Raw genomic sequence first — 17,359 nt, forward strand, 5'->3', positions numbered from 1 at the left:
ATCAAAATAGGATTAGGGGGAAATGAGTCACCGTTTCCCTAAATTGTGCAGAGAGAAAGGGGAAAATTGGGGGAATTTCACATTGGGTTTGCATTGCATCTTTCGGGGAAGGCCTCAGTGCAGGCACGTTTAGGGTATCTGAGTAGGGTACCGAAGAAGATTGGCAGGTAGTAAACATGTCGTCGGCATCTTTTCAAGCCATTAGCCAGCGATCGTAAAGTCTGGAATCGTAATAAGTGGAAATCCCAAGACGAATACTGTATGTAATACCGCACCAAGAAAAGGGTCCAGGTATACAAGCAGAGATAAGTGATCATCCAACACTTAGCCAGCTGTCGGGAAAAAACATAAAATCTTGGGTGAAGAAACAACCAGGGGTAAACAGAGAAAAGGACCTTAATAAACCACGATCTTTTTGGTCGTAAAACAGAAAGCTGTCGGTGAAAGATAAAACGAATCGAGAAAATGAGTTATGAGGGAATAAGAGAAATTAGCACAGGACAGGATAAGATCCAGAGTAAAAGAAGATGTCCGGTAATGCACTTCATTTAGAAATCACTGTTATTATTGATTTCACGGGGAGTGATAATGGGAAAATGGAAAACATCTTGTCATATATCAACTTCTTTTGTGGAAAAGATATATAATGAAATTTCTGATCACGAAGTTACAGCAGGGACGATCGCATAGGAAGTTATCTTATCATGACTAAATGAGTTTGAAGAAAATTCTCGTGAAACGAATGAAGCAATTCTTTTGGACGGTTTACAACAGAAGCATAAATTATGAAGAAATTGGGGTATACCAAATATTAAATAGGAAAATAGTATTAGACGGAATCGATACAAAAGTGGTAGGGAAGACGGTTAGGAAACGGAAAACAGGAAAAGCAAACAAAAGGAAATAGTTTGCAATGATAGAAACCACCAAAAGGACTTCCTAACAGATCGAATTCATTAAGCGGATACATTGAAAGCTCATCAAACCATAAAGTAGAACAGTTGAGAAGAGTCGAATTTGAGTTGTAGTTAGTTATGTTGAAATGATTAGGAAGAGTGAAGAGTTCATTCTAGAATAATTCACTGCCAAAGGTAAAAGAGAACTCTATCGGATTGGAATTGATACCATACAACTCTATTGAAATTTTCGGAAGATAAGTTAAAATAAAGATTGGTAAAAGAATCTAAGAAATGGCATTAATTTGGGTAACGATTTCCGGCAAAACAAAGAAATGAAATAGATACATAACTTTCATTCAGGCAATGTTAATTAATAGGCATTAGTTTAGGATGAATCATAACTATTCCCAAATAAGCACAAATGGCTGGGTACTAGACATGGGGCATCGGAAATTTGTCAGGACGTTTGGAAGTTATTGTTTGGGACAAATAGAAATATGAGTAATGTCCATCTGTATGACTATTCTTTCACGTCAATGTGAACATGATCCGGACAATCACAGGAGATCCATTCCACAACTAGTTCAGGAAAAGCACACATGTGTGCAGGTACGCAGAACAACACCAGGAAGTGCTATTGTATTGGAGTGTAGCAGTACAATCAAGCAGGAAAGATATAGAGCAATAGCAGCTGAAGACAACTATGTGGTGGAACTCAAGGGAAAGTAATCAGTGGAAGTAAGATGAGATTGCAGCTTGGGAATGTAGTTTCAAGCATCAGGATTGAATAGATTATGGAGTTAGAGATGAAAGTTGATAGGCATATGAAAGATCGTAGATTGTAGATTGTGTGTGATATTCCGGTGGAGTTTGTTCCATAAGAGACATGGATGCTCTATAAACAACAAGTGTCTCTGTAACATCCTTACTGCTCATATACTACCAGTTCTAATATGAATCCAATTGGGTTATAAAAGAAATTCTTAATTCTTTCTAATTTCTATAAATCCATCTATCTATCACGTCCAAGTATATTATACATACGAAAAGTTATACTATTAGTCAGTTTATTCCTACGAGAATCCTCTATTTTGCTTGCATTAAGATATCATTTAGTTATGCAACGATTCCAAGTTAATTCAAATTCTGTAAAGAAAGCAATTGACGCTATTTGGAGTGAAGGTAAAGAAAAAGGTGAATAAAAGTTACTCAAGGAAGCAGGGTAACCAACCATTTTCAGTATAAGGAGAGTTTCAGGATTGGAGGGCTTGCAAGTCAAGAGACGAATTAAAATTAAAATGCACTGCTGTGCAGATAACTGGGAGATATTGAAGGAGAATATAAGTTGGGATAACCATAGATAGCTTAAAATGTAGATCAACTGTTCATGAGTGGCAAGAAGGGCGACCGGACAGATGGATAGCTGAATTAAGATGTACAAATGGGCAAACAATACTTGGAATGTCAAAGATATCTTAATATATAAAGCTGAAAAGTTTGTTTGTCTGTCTGTGGCACATGAACTCCTCCGAAACGGCTGGGCCGATCTTGATGAAATTTGGTATGGGGGTAGAGGGGGTCAATACGAGTTGCAAGCGCTATATAGGATTCCGCCCCAACCCCCCTTTATAGCGCCCCCGCAGAAAAATTGATTTTTTCCCATTTTCTACCTGCTGAAGGGTCAGATAACGGGATTTTTTTATTTTTAGAATTTCTCGGGGTACCGTATTATTCATCCCCCCTACTAATATACGCCCCCCTTTTATAGCTTAAAATGGTGATTGCTCACACGTGATTGGGGGCTCGGGTTGACTAGTAAAGAATATAGAAAAGTAAAGGTGGCTAGAAGTAATAGAAAGACCGATATATTGATGCAGACAGGCACCAGATATATACTCTAACTCCATGGACTTCATTTCAGAAAGTAGGAAAACCATTGGCAGACAGTGTGCACAGAGTTGGAGGTTATATGTGTAGCGAGTCAGACACCCACATACTTCATTTTATGATCGCTGAACAGACTGTAGTACTAAAGAGGCCCCAGGAGGACAAGACGATGGGAAGATTGAGACCTGCAGGGGTGAGCAATTGCTACTGTGTATTGCCTCTGGGACCGCCTGGCAAATGCGTCTGCCTAACTTCCTCCCAAATAGCTGCATAGCAATGTTCACCACTGTAGGACAACGAGGGATCAGAAGTATGGAATTGAACAGCAGGGTAATCAAAGGGGCGAGCAATTGCTACTGTGTATTGCCGTTGGGACCGCCTGGCAGACGCGTCTGCCAAACTTCCTCCCAAACTAGCTGCATAGCATTGTTCACCAAACCCCGGAGATAACCCCGATTAACCTGAATGTGTATGGGTAGAAGACCTGCACTTGCCTACAGGTGGAACCCGAAAGAAGATGGCAGTAAAGGAACTTCAAAGACAAAGCTAGCTCAACGGATATGTGAGAACATCAATATGCAGTATACATGCTTACAGAAGGAACTGTTGAAGCAGATTGAAGAAAGGCAAAGGGCCTTGGGACCCGAAGGGTAACATGTTACTAGGAAATTGGTAAGCGTGCACGCTAAACATCAGTACGACCCGAGTGAAGGAAAGGAAACTTTCAAAGAGACACAGGCCAAGCTTAGGGTAGCTCGATGGGATAGGATGACTAGGTTAGGAGATGGGAGATAGAGGAGTGAGGTGGGGCTAGAGATAGGCTGATGTCCTCCACAAATTATTGATTCATTTAATCCTTCGCCGAGGACGTCGAAACTCAGGAATGGCCGAATGTAGTTCTATGACCCCAAAAGGCGCTCAAAATGCCCGACCGCCTCCCCTTCAGCTTAGGCTGTTTTGCGTAAGAGGACTCTCTCTTCTCCCACAATGCACTGTTAGGGGTACCTTGCGAGGATGGAGGCAGACCGCCTCGGTTGGTACAACACTTCGGTAGACTCTTCGAGGAGTCATTAGCTTTAGAGTCGTGCTTGGGTACAGTGCTGGGAGTTGAGAGGGGGCGAGAGTCCTCAGGCCCAGAGCTCCCAAGTCGCGATTCTACACATTTTAATGAAATTTTAGAAAAAAAAGATTGCCTGGTTAACTATATAGATTTTACTTTAAAATCAGCCATGACCAAGATGGAGGTGCCTGGTAGTTGCTGAAAATTTAATTTTAATGACAATTAAATATTCCATAGCAGTGGAGACGCCGGGTTTTATAACTTAGCATCTAAATTCGCATGAAATAAAAATAAAAAATAATTTTTTAGACTTTAAGCTTTCTAAAAAAATAAAAAAATTCTGGCATAAAATAGGAATTTTTTTCATTCCAATGAAAATGAATCAAAACTCCTAATTTCTCCAACATATTTATGCTCTGTGTGTTAAAGTTGCAACGCTTTGACTAATTTTGATCACCATAACTGTAAAAGCGGTGCTTCGATGGTTTATGCTTTCTTGACAATCACTTCAATTAGTGTCAGATTGCACCACACTTCTTCTCAAATTGCATATGTACATAGCAGCAAAAAACATCTCAAACACCTCGCCAACGGTACAAAAAAAAACCTAATTTTTGCCTGAAGTAACAAACCATCATCGAAGTATCAAAATCTATGCTGAAGGTGTCTGAATGTCATTCGGCGAATGAAATTGATTTGAATTTCAAACACCGCAGAGAGATGATCTACTTCCAAAAATTCATCCGAGTCTTCGGTATTGGGGAGAAGAAGAAGAAAAAAATCTTGATGCATTTGTCGTGTGCATTTGTGATATCTGAAGAATTTGAAAGGCGAGGAAGAGGAAAAAAAATCATCCACTGACAGGTTAGCTGTGATAAAAACGTGCACCATTGAAAAGAGGGACAAAGGAATTTACCAATTTGTGTTTTTATCAAACAATTTTTCTAGCGCATTCTTCCTTTTTTGGGCCTCAATGTCTAACAGTGCGTCAAGGGACGAAAAAAAAGAGAACGGCTGTAGAATGTAGGAGATGTGAATGAAATAAAAAAAAACTCCATTAAAGTAAATTGAAGAGTTGACAACATCGAAATGTGTCAATCTTCACAGGAACACGAAAAGGTGAAAAATTGAGATGGAAAAGAAATTGAAAGTTAGTGTGAATTGTCCTTAAATATCTCGGAAGGGTATTGTTACTCAAAAAGTTCCTTAAAACGTAAAACGAAAGGATCTTATTTAACGAATTGATTTTTTTAGGGATTCTTTTTATGTAAGATATTTAAAAAAGAGTATAAGAAAGCCTCCCTTCGCCTTCTACCTTATAAGAAGTTTTGGTAGCCAAGAAGATATCTTATTTTTTTGTGCCCCTACAGGCCATCCCCTGTGAAGATCTTTATCAAAAATAAAACATATCACCTCCACAGGAATATTCTTCACAAATTTGACATAATTTTGATTGCCCAGTGTTAATCCACTCATTTGTTCTTCATCATTTCGCTCGTGATGGGGAACATTGGATGACCAATAAATTACCCATTGACGTTTCCGGTTTATCAACAGCATGGACCACAGAATTTAAACAGAAAATGTTTGGCAAAGTGTAATGAGAGTGAATAACCAACGAGAGATGTTGAGATAGAATAAGAAAAAAAAAAACACTGACAAACCTATTGATCAAATCTTGGAGATTACGTGCATCGAAATTAGTTTCGTCAGCCCAGGATTAATGTCTCGAGGTCTTAAAACAAACGTTCAAAATCACTTTGAGTGTGAAAATGCCTTTTCTTTCTAATTTACAAAGTGTGAGGGATTTTTGGGTGTACTTTTAGGCTCGTTTTTTTTTTCAAACTCAATGTAAGTAACTGCCCCATATCAGTAGGTCAATTGACTTTTTTCATTATTGTTAAGGGTATTAGCCTAGTTAGACGATTACGTACAATCCTCCTGTAAGTGCAATGTTAGTTAAGTCAGCCACAAGCTCTTGTAAGCAATGATGAGAAGAAAAGGATATGCTGAGATGAAGATGATGGAGTTTTCAAACACCATGCAATACACATTTGCTACCTAATAATGCCCATGAGGAATTCATTAGAGGCAAATGCATATGGCTGTGGAGTTTTTACTGTTCAAAGTAAACATCTCTGTTATCCTCCCACAGTAGGTGATCCCACACTAAGATTTATGCAGGTCCTGCTGCGTAACTCTTTCTTCTTGTCCTTCCTGAGAAAAATATTCGTATCCAGTCCCTTTCTCTTAAGTTCTCTCCTTCACCTCAGACTATGTCAGTTCAACCAACAGCACCCATATCTCAAAGATTCTCACCCGTTGTCATATGTGTGGCCCACCTAGAGACGAAGAAATCAAGGCAGTTTCACCTGTCATTGGAATTTTATCTTGTGGAATTTTCTTTTCAATCCCAAAATTATCGGTGTTAAATTGTATCAACAATGGGGAATCAAAAAGGAAACCGAACCGCATCGAATCCACCCATATTTCCAACATAAAAATTATTATTTTCTCCATCAGTTTCTCCTCGCACCTCGCACACATAATCTCCATGATGCCCTTCGTAAAAGGGGATAAAAAAACTCGTGTGCCTACAACAATGCAGGGAGTGAAACCAGAAGCCAAATCTATGTTATGTGACAACCCACTAATCATCTTCGACCTGGAAAATATTTTTCTCTTAATATAAACTACCCGTGTAGATGAAAAAATGGTTTAGCCGTAATCTCTGCCTACAACAAAATGTTCTTTTCTATTCCAAATTATGCTTCTCTGACGCAATAAATTAGGCACGATCGTTTTTTGTTTGTTGGAACATTTTTGCTATGGATTTTATGCTTCTGGACTTTCCTTCTTCTGAGAGTTTTTTTTTAAATTCAAATTTTTTAGATCTTTTTTGAGAAATGATAAACTTTTATGTAAAAATCGTTAGAAAATAATTCAGTCTGTTTTTTTTTATATTGAGCCGTCGACGTTTCGATTAGCATAGAACCTTCTGCAGAACCTACAACAAAAATACTATTATAAGCTACAAAATAGTATTTAATTTCTTTTTACATTTTAAACTTAAAGAAAGACACAAAAATGGCGTAAAAGGAATCACGAGATTTCTGAAGTAAAAAATATAATAATTCAATTCAAGGGATCACAAAAGGGGTTTGAGATGGGTTGTTAGTGGTGCCAAAAAATATGCTAAGAAGGTAAATGATTTCTGCTTCTTTAAGTTTCATGTGTTTTTTCCCCATCTTGTCTTCTTCTCTTAGTGCGAGGATGATCCTTGCTCATGGTAGAGAAGGACACTCTGGTGAGTCAATTTGTTCCACACAGTGGTGTTCCGATTGTGTGTGAAGGACACACGCGACACGGAGGCAATAAACACAGCTTGGCGATTGTCTAATCTGACCACTAAGACCCAAAGTAATGGGCGATTATGGGCATGAGGGGGGCGGCTAAGCCAAATTACTTATTATACTTTGTACAACACTCTTCGTTGTGTATTTTTTCACGTCTTTCCTTAGTGTTTGGTCCTCGCATTTCACCGTCCTAACTGCTGGAAAATTTATTTGCACGCAGTCCATTTCTAAATAACAAGACAAGGGATATTTTTCACATTTCTCCTTTTGCTTTGTCCCTCCTCGTGTTGGCTATGTTATTATTTCTTGGAATGCAAAGTCAACTCTATAGAACATTACCATTAAAAGTTAATCAAATAGAAACTACCTTAAAGGGATCGAAATGTCTGCATATGCCTGTAATTTTAAAATTTCAAAGGATTGCGCCACTTTTTGTACCTGAACCTCCTTGATGAGTGCACATGAACGCAAAAGAAGGTAGCAAAAAGATGGCTAGTTTGCTCCAGGGAACACTGTTGGATTTCTCCTTGAACTCAAAGTCATATGACGTTGAAGAAAGTTTATCCCTCAAAAATATCCTGTCGCAAATCCTTATGGAATTTCCAACCATTTTCCATCTCACTGTGTCATAAATCAATTTTTTGCATATTTAAAAGTTGCAAAATTTACTTTCAATTTGACCCCCTCCCTTAAAGGTAGTTTGAGCAGGGCAAAGGATTCCAGCAGGATGCCATAAACTCTTTTCTTTGTATTGGCCAAAAATGTTTTCTTTCCACAGAAGTAGCACAAAAGGTTTTGAGTGAGTGCCAGAGAAACTCTGGGAGACAAGGGATAGTTTATTGCCTCATTTGGTGATTTTATTGTTCGCACCGACATTATCCTAATGAGGTTTCTCACCCTTCTCCATAGCCACTGATTTACACAGAGTCTCAATCTTTAGATCTTTATTTCGATCTTCTGCTGACTTTTCTTTCCATAGAAGGTAGGAGTTTTTGCAAAAACATGAAAAGTCATGACTTTTCAGGCCATATTGAGTTCAGCAGAGACAACCAGGGAGCTTTTCCTAGTTTATTTAATTTTTTACTATACATTACCTATAGAAGCTTTTACATAATATACCAAAATTGTGTACATTATGTTTGTAAAAACAGAAATATAAATTATTTTTCATATTGCATTTATTTTAATTTGGAAATTGAAAACTGCGCAGATAATATTCAATTATTTAAAAAAAATTGCCCCTGTAATAAATTTATTTAGTTTAAAGTTATATAAACCTCTGTGACACGTTAAAGTTTCAATGTTATTTGGCAGTTTCCTAATATCTAATGCCCCATGAAAAGATCTACAAAATTATTGTCCTTTCTAATCAAAATCTGGATTAATATTTTATTTTGCAATGATTTTGCCTCTAAATCTCCCAACATAATTGTTGAAAACCTTTAGTTTTAGGAGAAAAAAAATTTTCTTACCTAGAGCCCCTAGAGCTAAAACTTATTAAAACTTGGATTAAAGAATTTTTATCCTAGATTTAGAATCTTAGGAAATAAAAACAAATTTTTTGTAATTCAATGATAGTTGGCCTCTTTAAATGAAAAATAAGCTGTTTTCATTGATTAGAAATTTAGTAAAGGATGATTTGAAATTTTTGAATTTCAAGGATGGAATTTAATTTTCAGTTCTCAGAAAATATAACCAACTATACATATACATATATGGTCTATACCAAGTACCTTGTTCAATTTCAATTTAAGGGGGGTCTCTTTTGAGAGCTGGTGAAATTAAATATTTTAATTTTTACTTGGGGTTTTTCTTAAACTCTGTTTTCAAGTGTTGGTGACATTTAAAGACTTACCATTAAAGAGTAAGAAAATCACTTTCCGCCATCTTAGATGCGACGCCATCTTGAGATTTTCCTCAAAACACAAAGGTAGGTTTTTCTCAGGATCTTCTGGATGGATTTTGATGGGGTAAAAAGCAAATGAAAGAGGAAATACCAATGCAGATTTTGATGTACCAGAATTTTGAATTTCCACTCTGGAGCTGAGAAAAGTGGAAAAATGTGACTTTTTTCAGATATTTTTGACGTTTTTCCACTTTTCTCAGCCCCAGAATGGAAATTCAAAATTCTGGTACATCAAAATCTGCACGGGTATGTCCTCTTTCATTTGCTTTTTACTCCATCAAAATCCATCCAGTAGATCCTGAGAAAAACCTACCTTTGTGTTTTAGGGCTGTTCTGCGGAAAAGTCGGAAAATCACAATATGGCGTCGCACCTAAAATGGCGAAAAGAGATTTTCTTACACTTCAATAACTAGGCTACAAATGTAACCATAATCGGATATCCAAGTTTAAGAAAAACCCCAAGAAAATGACAACATTAAAAATGTGTAAATTCTAACAGATTTCCCAAGAGACCCCCCTTAATTAATTATTTATAATTACATTCATTAGGTACCTCAATATATTTTGTAGACATCAAAGACGAATTAAAATACTGTATAAATCGAAAAAATGCCGAATTAAAATCGTGTAAAATGTAATTATATAATATTCAATTACATTTTGCTGAACTTCCAATTTTTCGTTAAGGGACTTGGCTTTAAAACATATTACAAAAAGGATAACTAAAAAATAAAATTTTGTAAATTTCCTAAACATAAAAGATGGTCAAAATTTCTATTTCTAGAATTTCCTAATTATCAAAAGTTCTTCGAATTTATCGATTTCCCAGAATTGCCACTTTCCCTATACAAATTCCCGCTAAAATGTCTCTGAATTTCCACCCACAAAACAGTCTTCCACCCCCACCCATCGATGTCTGCTGAATTGAAATTATAAATTTCCGAAATGTGTAATTATTCCAACGTGGGTTTACATTCAATTTCAATACGCCGACCCCCCGAACTCGCCCCCTCCGTGTAAGAGTGTAAATTGAATGTGGGAGTGAGATGGTAGATACTCGGTCTGCAATATGGAAAAGTTTAATTATACAATTCATCACTCATGCTGGAATGAATATTGAACTCTCAGCGAGTTTCAATCAACATGAAAACTTTCTCCTTGGCCATCTCTTTTGCACCCACCATATTGGGGATGAAGATGGAAGCACATTTTCCTCGGTGAGGAGGAAAACTTGGGGATGGGGTGAAGGATACCTGAATATAATTTTTGCAGCATCTCTGCGCCTGATTTTTCTTTCATGGCTTTCTTTTTTGGAGCACACAAGTATCTCATACACCCTCGATATTATATATTTTCCATTTGTGAAAAGCACACTTTGTGTGGGAAATGCGATGCTTTTCACGGAGAGTAAGTGTGTGTGTTGAATATTTTAGTGAGTGTGCGTATATAATGTACGAAGCTCGAGGCACAGTGCGCAGCTTCAGAGGGCGGAGTTTAGTGCTAGAGCAAGAGAGGTGATTAACTTTGTATGGAAAATATTGTGGAGTTTTTTCCCGTTTTGAAAGTTAATGAATGCACCAAACTTCAAATTTTAACGAAATTTTCACGAAATTCAAAAGTAAGATTTTCAGCGGATTCTCAGGAAGCTCCTGGAGGGATCCTAAATATGTATCTACTGAAGGAAAAATCCCAAATTTTGCTAGGAGAGAAGGTAAATGCCATTGGAGTTGAGCAGAGTCTCCGAGCCACACCGGCTCGGTGTTGCACGGCAGTACCACCTTCCGGCCCATGGGTACGAATGAGACAACCAATGTTGCCAGAAGTCGGCAGACGCAACGGGGGTCAGTTGCTATATTGAAAGGCCGAGAGGTATAGTTTGTTTTTCGACTTAGTACGTATCAGACAGTCGCGTGTATCGCATGAGGAGGACAGTGAGCTTCGCAGCAAAATACACAAAAGTTGACTCCTCATCGTAATCTGTGCTGTTATTTATTTTTTGTTCATCAACAAGTTTCGCGAATTAAATCCAAAGTGTGTTTAAACTTTAACGAATTCAGACTGAAAATTAACCGTTTGGTTAATTGAAGCGTTTTAAACGCTAAATCACTCGTTTTCTTTTTGCTTAAAAGGACTTAAGGATATCATAATTAACGTAATTCAATTTTTTTCTCTATCCGCAACTTAAAAGCATTTTTTTTGGATATTCAAAAGCATTTGGACTATATATAATTTACAAGAAAAAAAAATAAAAGAAACTACAGTAAAACTTAGGAATAAATCGCGTTTAAGGACAACATTAATCAAAGTGTAATTCTAGTTTAAAACCTCAATCAAGTGATAAAACTTTTCCATTAGTGTGCAACGGATATTTTTGTGTTCGCAAGCAAGGAGATAATTTGTTTCTTTCGGAGAATAAAGCCAAAAAAAAGCCACAAAGTGATTCCAAACGTGGCTCGATCACCAATTAACGGAAATACGGTACGGAACGTTTTATCCGACGAAGGTACGTTCAAAACCATTCTATCAATATCGCCATTTAGGTCTTATGTGTTACTTTCCACCAAAAAAAGAACGTTTAGCGTTAAAAGTTTTTTGAATTTTCGGTGGGTGTCATGCTAAAATCACTTTAGAGACGCTCTTGTCTACATGCCGAGAACAACACTAAAACAAGCATTTTGGCATGGGGGATAGCACACATCAACCTGAGCTGTGCTATCAGTTCGCATAATAATACCATTAAAATGCATAAACAAGAGACGGATAGATAAGTAAATTGGAAAATCATACAAAACGCGAAGACGATTACGAGAAATATGGGAACAGTTCGATGATTTAGACCCAAAACTTTTGAGAAAAAAACGTTTAGAGAAATATGGCGTCTGTAACTGTCGTAATTTTGAATATTTTTTCATTTAACAAGCACAAAATGTCAAAGACAATGCTGCATTAATCTATTAAACAAAGTTATCAAGCTATTATTACGAGTAGAATTGTAGGTAAAATACTTAAAAGAAAACTTTTAAATATGTTATTAAATTCTAGTCGTCATACAACATATCCTTGATATGATTTTAAGTGTTTCTGAGTATTTTGAGAAGCCATTTTTATGAATTGATTGTAAGTACAGTGGTGTCTCGCAGTATGATGTTCTATTTCTTTTAGCTTTATAGTCAAATTTAGAAATTATGGAAAACAATGCCGGGAAAGAATAATTTTTGTTTTATTGAGTGATTTTTTGATTAAGTTATTTTTGCAATAAATACTCCCTCTTTCCGGCATTACTAAAATATTTAATATTGAGTGAAATTGAAAAAAAAATGTACTTTATACGGCGGCACACAACTGTGTTGTTGAAATTAAGACTCACACAATAAACTTAACTGCCGATCCGTAATTATTGCAACTAAATTTTCTTTGATTTTTATGAATTATGAAAAAGGCTCTCAGTATGAAGTCTTAGTTTTATTTAAGCATAAGCTTAAAGCAAAGTTTAGAAATAATAAAAAAGATTTTATTTAAGATAATCTTTAGAACAATTTGGTGAATTATAAAGAGTTAGAATATTTTTTTCTTAAGTTTATGGATAAGAATGCAACTTGAAGAATTTTATTACTTTTGGTATCCTTTTATTTTATTATGATTTGAAATTAATCAAACTTTTATTAGGTAACTTTTAATAATTAGAATTTTTAATTCACAGTTTGATGTTTCTTTATAAGATCGGTATGATTTAAATTTTGATTTTGTTGTAAGATTTTTCATCTATGCGGCTACTGCAGACTTCAAAAATTCTAAGCTTTTAGAAGGAAAAATCAACTGAATTAAAAAATAAATCTCCCAACTGTTCCCATATTTCTCGGATTCTTCTTAATGTTGAAATATATATTTTTGTACGGAGCTGCCCCTGTGCCAAAGTGTTTTAGGCCATTCTTAACTCTCCAATTGTTCTTTTTTTCACAGTCTTTGTCTTATGTGAATCGACTTCTTTGACTGTTAATGGGATTTTCGCGGATATCGATGTGCGTAAAAATGTCTGTTCAAAATTTTTGCCTTCATTAACAACATGAGCGAAATTCTCAATGAACAAGTTGACTAATTTCCTAACTGTGCACTCACATCAATTACCTTTCTCGCTCGTTTTTCCCCGTCTCCCCCCACCGCACTCGCATTATTATATATTTTAACCTCTGTGGCGACTTCACATGGAGATAAAATATTGAGAAGAAAAGTCGTGGTGTAAAATAGTTCGTGTCTCATGTGGAATTTTAATCGAATATTTCACACCCCATTTCTCCTTTTGGGGCCCATATGGAGAAGTTAAATTATAAATGGAGGTCCAAATGAGTGATTTCTTACCATTCTCTATGTCCATCCCATAACCACTAAAATATATATAATGGCCTATGGGTGTTATTTTGGTGTTCTCGATATTTTTGCGCGATGAAAAATATTCAATTATTTATGCATAAATCCATTTGACGCATACAGTACACATTATTAAAAATTACGATACACCCAACAAATTACTGTCGGGAAAAATGAAGGTGTAATTAATCTCTCTCTTTTTTTCTCGAGAGAGTATACATATATGTGCTATGTAGGTATAAAATTTGTAAGAAAGAGCAGCTATAAGAAATGCGACGGCACGTCCAAAAGTCTTTCACGGGGACTCTTTCAGTGCTCCTTCCACACACATACCAAAAAAATCATCAAATTTCTGTATAGCTAGATCGAGAGAAGAGTGTCGGAGGAGAGTGGATGAAAAACAATAAAACCCATCTAATTAATTTGTCGAATTTGTAATGGACTATTTAGTTTAGGTTATTAATTGCTTTAATTAATTATACTGTCAGAATAGCAGCGTCTGATTGTAGGAAATTTGTAACATCAACTTTTTGCCGCAATATTTTATTTTATAAGGTTGGAATTAAAAATATATATTTCCAACCACCGAATGAGATGAGAAATTAGATGAATTTTTTCTCCCTCAAAAATTATTTCTTTGAAATATTAGTCCCAAATATTTCTTCGCTTATGCATCAAGTCCCAATCGAGTCTTTGAACTTTGATTTACAGTGAATGGAATAAATTTTGAAACATAAACGGATGATTAGAAGGTTATGCTTTCTTCTCAAGAAAAATCGACCAACTGTTTAATAATCTTATTAAATTCATTTGATATTTTTTTTTAGAAAAAAATCAGCATTGATTTGAAAAGAAAATCATTTATTTTTTTCTACTTGAATCTATAATAATTTCCACAACTGTTCACCCTTGGCGCATTCTTCGGCGGAGGTACCAGGAATTCTGTGCCTCATCTTTGAGGACGTCTCTTTTTTTCCAGACTCTGTATTACCTGCCAAAAAGTGCATATTCTCACATTGTTTGCACATCATTCACTCATAATATTCGTCGTACGCTAATTCATAAAATTACCTGGAATTTCGTACAACAATAACCGAAAGAATTGACTTTTACCCACTTACTATACTCTTGTATTGCCAAATGATTTTCCTCCTGTGGTGTCAATTGGATAAGAAATATGCATTAATCACCTAAAAAGTCCGCATTAGATAATGGAAATTTGATGGCGTTCCTTTTTATTTATTTTTTACTGAGACATTGCGAAAAAATTAATTCATGTCTTGCATTTACTTTTTGTTTTTGTAAAACGCCACCAATTTGTCATTTAGAATGTTCCTCCTGGCCTAAATGTATTTACAAAGAACAAGCCATTGAGAAAACACGACATCTCATGGTTTCAATTTGATTGTATAGCTAATGCGGTAAACGTTAATTTTTTTTACTTGTTGCATATTATGATAGAAGAGAGATTAGAAAAAAATTAAGTGATCTTTAAACCTTTTCGAGTTAGATCGTAGAAGGTCTAATTTTCTTTATTTCATTCTGGATTTAAAAAAAAGATACCTTCTGAAAAACTGAAAATTAAGATGAAGATAAAGAAATTTCTGAAAAATATGTTCTAACGGACATTGTAGAAAAGATCATGAATAACAAAATAACTAAAAAAAAAATGTTCATTTTCGAGTGAAAAACAATGAATTTTGGGTTACATAATTTATTATTTTTCGATGACGTTTCGTTGGTCTTTTCTACATCTTCGGGTTTAATAAAAATTTGGTACACGTCTCTCTAGAAAATTCAATACATTTTAGAAAATTATCATTTCTTCTGCCATCTCAAAATTATCTTTTTTTACTCCGATTTAAAAACAATTAAATTCAAAAATGTTTCAAATGAAATTATGGCTAATAATAATAATTTAATTCAAAATCAACCTTTTAAAACCAATTTTAAATCAATTTACTTAAAATTCTTTAAGAAAATATTCTGCGTATACCGCTTCAACTAACTCAAGGAATAAAAAAAGATCTGAAAAAGCTGCGGCTCCATCAACACTCAAGAGAGCTTTCAATTTCTTATCTAAGCACACACATTCGGCGACACCGCGGTCAGCTCTGGACGTATGGAAAATAAGACAAAGACAAATTAATTTATATTGAAAATCAGTCGATAGTGAAATTGGTGTCTCTGAGAAACAACTTGCACCATTACAGCATTTTTTTTTCACGTGAAAAAGGAAATTCAGCTGCAAAAAAAGTGAATTGAGCGTGAGCAAAATTGTGCGCTGTTCAAATGTTTTAAATTAATTAACTGTCACGATTTATACAGTTAGATAAGCAATTTGTACGTATATATATAATGTTGAAAATTTGTGGTGTATTTTGGTCAAAACAAGTTGCGATCGATAATATGGTCCAACCATGAGACGTACAATGGAGTGTAGAGTTGATGTTGGCAGTTTGAAAAATGAAATAAAAAAAGGTTTGATTTATAGCGTTGATTTCATCAAAAAATTTTTGCTCACATTGCATGTGGCATCGATTTATGAAATTTTTTTTGCCATCAAATCAAATCAAATTCACGTAAAAATTTCCAATCTTGACATTTTGCATTTTGACAATTTTTCTGCGTGGCCCCGGATTTTAATTGCACGAATTAATTTTAAAAGAGCAAAACCCACCGCAAGCTATAGCTATGTACATACATACATTATATCCATATATAGTATGAGACACTTTCTCTAATCTAGAAAACTCCATCAGCTGATGCTCTGCTGTGTGTGACAAAAATCTAACACACTCAGCATGAATAATAATATGACACATGTCACGGTGTTCAGTGACATTTAACGTTAAAAGACCAACGCGAGATAGAGAGGTCTTTCCTCCACATTAACCATCTCAATATTCCATTTAATTAATTTGTCATAAATGTTGGGAAAAATGCATGGGATGAGCTGCGGTAGCGGAAAATGCCGCGCAAAGGGGACGTGTGTGCAGCATAAAAGGAAATCAAATGAGCGATTTATAATCTTCAGTAATTAAAACTGTAATTATGAATGGGAAAGACAGTTTGCTTTCATCATTATAATCTACACAACTTCTTCACTATACTACCTATGCGATCATTTGGGAGAAGATCGCTCTTATACCAATATTCAAAGTTTTTTTTTGGCCAATTAATCACAATCAGCACGCCCATATGAAGAACATTAGTGTCACTATTAGTTTTTTCCCTCCCTTTCCCCTCAATGAAAATTGCCTTATGCCCAAAATGTGTGAGAAATATTGAATTTAAATATGAATATCCAATTAATTTCGTCAACTTCTCTTTTGTCGCGTATTCTGCCACCGAGCAGTTTCCCAAACCACGCTTAAAATCTAATCTGAATCTCCGTGAGAGATGTTAATTTGGGAGGAAAGTGAAAAGAATCTGCTTCTGTCCCAAATTTTGAATTCAATAGATAAAAAAAATAAATAAAATTAAATAAAATGTTCTAATTCACTGAAAAGTGTCCAGCCTTAATGTTTTTGGGGCTGTGAATTTTTACAAATATTACAATTAGAATTTTCTTGAATTTCTTGAAATTTTTTTTTATTTATGGATTTTTTCATTTATTGTTCTTTTCTGTCTTCCAAGACAAAATTGAAAAAGCTCAAAAGTCTTTCCGTTAAATTGAATTAACTTCTTCTAACAAGATTTAACTTCTTCACAATTTAATGTCTCAAGCGCCGCATCTTCCTTTCAATTCAAACACATTGATTAATTTGTGTTTAGATTGCAAGAAACACGGAGTTAAATGGTTGTCGTACAACTTGCCCAACAAATGTTCCGCGTGGTGTAATTATCATTTTATAATATCTCAATGTTATGGGTATGAGAAATT

The 17,359-nt window shown here is 35.3% G+C and overlaps 2 protein-coding genes across 5 annotated transcripts in view; one reads left to right on the top strand and one right to left on the bottom strand.

The window, feature by feature from the left end:
* Nucleotides 1-17,359, bottom strand: part of LOC129790699 (transmembrane protease serine 9-like) — a 776,474-nt gene that overhangs the window by 80,705 nt on the left and 678,410 nt on the right. The window lies entirely within an intron of this gene.
* LOC129790712 (homeotic protein ocelliless) overlaps nucleotides 10,982-17,359 on the top strand; it is a 30,228-nt gene continuing 23,850 nt past the window's right edge. For all 4 annotated transcript variants that reach the window (XR_008750601.1, XR_008750602.1, XM_055828383.1 and 1 more), the window contains exon 1: nucleotides 10,982-11,611. The gene's annotated coding sequence lies outside the window, so the exon portion shown is untranslated. The remainder of the gene's footprint in view (nucleotides 11,612-17,359) is intronic.

The sequence above is a fragment of the Lutzomyia longipalpis genome, chromosome 2 (assembly GCF_024334085.1).
Source record: "Lutzomyia longipalpis isolate SR_M1_2022 chromosome 2, ASM2433408v1".
Taxonomy (NCBI): Eukaryota; Metazoa; Arthropoda; class Insecta; order Diptera; family Psychodidae; genus Lutzomyia; species Lutzomyia longipalpis.